Source organism: Crinia signifera, chromosome 11 (assembly GCF_055691185.1).
Source record: "Crinia signifera chromosome 11, ASM5569118v1, whole genome shotgun sequence".
NCBI classification, from domain to species: domain Eukaryota; kingdom Metazoa; phylum Chordata; class Amphibia; order Anura; family Myobatrachidae; genus Crinia; species Crinia signifera.
Window position 1 is genome coordinate 118,314,781 of NC_139227.1, and position 2,992 is coordinate 118,317,772.

Here is a 2,992-nt window from a genome sequence, read left to right on the forward strand (position 1 = left end):
ATGTTGTGTATGGATCGACAGGGGTCAATTTACTAAGGTGGGAGTTGTATCGAAGATGAGGTGTTGCCCGTAGCAACCGATCAGATTCTACTCCCAGAAGATAATACAAGCCTGGCCAAGCTGTGGCTCTCCAGATGATGTGAGAACACACATCCCAGCATGCTTTGCCACAGTTCTAGCATTTCATCATAGCAAAACTGTGGCAGTGCATGCTGGGACTTGTGGTTTGACATAAGCTGGAGAGCCACAGGTTGGCCGGGCCTGAGATAATAGATAGAAACTGATTGATTGGTTGCTATGGGCAACATCCCATCTTCAAAAGAACTCCCATCTTAGTAAATTTATCCTGCAGTGTCTAGATTGACAGTCAATGTGTCAACTGCAAAAGGACAACATGCTGTGATGCAGTGAGCCCATACACTGGATCAGATGAAGTCTCGGTCTTTATCTTCCATAGCATGTAAACCGCATACCACATAATCAGCACAGCAATGATGGTTACAGCATAGTACAAGCACTTCAGGAAGCTCCAGTGGTTCCTACCATAGCCCACACCCCGGCCTATCACTTGGGCTGCTAGTCCATCATCAGAAGCATTTACTCCCTGTCCTGGAAACACTTTAAGCAAGAGAGCACAGGTGCTGCTGATTACACAAACTTGTTGCGGCTACTGCTCCAAAACCTGGTCTGGATCCTCCACATTACTCTCATGTGGAGAGACGCTAGCTCTGCCACACTCCTCTCCCCTTAGCTTCAACCATCCTGGTGAAGCCCCTACATTTTCAGCGAGCTCTCTGCCTTGCCCACCTCTACTTTTGTCATCTGCCTGGTTGCACAGTCCTTCATCACTTTCCAGAGGTCTCCCACCTTACCTTCTACCTCCTCCCCTAGCTTGGGTTGCTTGGAGGACTGGGACCTACAAACCTCCTGGAAAGGGCATCAGCATTAAGGCGCTGTTTCCCCTGACATTCTGGAATCTTTTTAGCTACCAAAGGGGGCTGACTGGCACCTTTTTTCCGAGGTTTTATCAGATTTACATGGTAGACTTGGACCTGGTAGGCAGCGAATCCAAAACAGGATTCCCTGCACATGCCCAAAAAGGGCAAATACTGCCCTTACTGTAGCACTTTCATTTCTTCACTAACTCATTATTTTCACTTTCTGTATATAGCCAGAGCTGGCCCTAGCCTAAATGATGCCTTAGGCAAGATTTTGGCTGGTGCCCCCTAGCACCGCCACTAGTTCCGCCTCTGACCCTGCTCCCCTTTTCCAGCACCATCAGCCCTTATCATAGCAGTCATCATTTTGTTGCTCCTACCCGCAATATTTTAAATAGAAACAGTGCACACATTCGGTGTGCAGCCTAAACAGGGGTGTGTTCTTGCTGGGAAGGGGCATGGCCACACAATAGTACCCCCAATTCAAATTATGTCACACAGTAGTGCAACTTTATTCACATTATATCATGTGATGGTGTCCCTTATTCACGTTACATCACACAGTACCACTTTACCTTATATACATTACTCCTCACATTATTCACATTATATCATGCGATGGTGTCCCTTATTCACGTTACATCACACAGTAGTACCACTGTACCTTATATACATTACTCCTCACATTATTCACATTATATCATGCGATGGTGTCCCTTATTCACGTTACATCTCACAGTAGTACCACTTTACCTTATGTACATTACTCCTTACATTATTCACATTATATCATGCGATGGTGTCCCTTATTCACGTTACATCACACAGTACCACTTTACCTTATATACATTACTCCTCACATTATATCATGTGATGGTGTCCCTTATTCACGTTACATCACACAGTAGTACCACTTTACCTTATGTACATTACTCCTCATATTATTCACATTATACCCTTAGAAAAAAATCCTGAGAAAATATTGTATTTTAAGCACCTCTATGGCCACACTGCAACACAGCACAAAGCAGTGTGTGCTGGGCAGAGGAAGAGAGCTGCAGCTGCTGCTGTCACTTAAGGGGAGGGGGCCGGGGCCCCCACTGGGCCCTTCCATCAGACTTTGGCCTGGGTAATTTATACCCCCTACCCCTTTCTCTCGGCACCCCTGATAATACCACACAGTAATGCCCCTTACACATGACACACATTATTAATGTCCTTATAACGATAATGCCCCTTACACATTATGCCAACCTTTATTAATGCCCTTCATACACATAATGACACACATAATGCCCCATACACATATGTTGCACATTATTAATGCCCTTATACACATGACACACAATGCCCCTTACACATATGTCGCACATTATTAATGCCCTTATACACAGGACACACATAATGCCCCTTACACATATGTTGCACATTATTAATGCCCTTATACACATGACACACATAATGCCCATTACACATATGTTGCACATTATTAATGCCCTTATACACATGACACACATAATGCCCATTACACATATGTTGCACATTATTAATGCACACAAGGAGCTTTCGATGACTAAAATGATATGCAGCATGCCTATATTCTGTGTGCAACTGTGGCTGTACCTACATACAGAATGCTATGTTACAGTGATTTCCATGAATACACTATTTCATATGCAGATACAGCCTCACTCACACACAGAATATAGGCATGCTGCATATCATTTTAATCAGCAGAAGCTGCTTTCCATTCCAAATGCCCTAGGCAATTGCCTAGTTTGCCTATGCCTAAGGCCGGCTCTGTATATAACTTTGGCTTCCTATCACTAATATTTATTAACATTATAGTTTTTTCACTGGTATGCTACCCTGGCCTTTCTGTCTTACGCTGATTTTTTTGGGGTGCCGCACCCTGCACCTAGATATAGTGCTAGGGACCCCCAGTACACAGAGAAGCCTTGACGACGGCTTGGGGGCATGTCATACACTTGTGCAAATATATGTAACCAATATCTCTGTATTCTATTATCATGTATTGTTACTGGTTACTAATA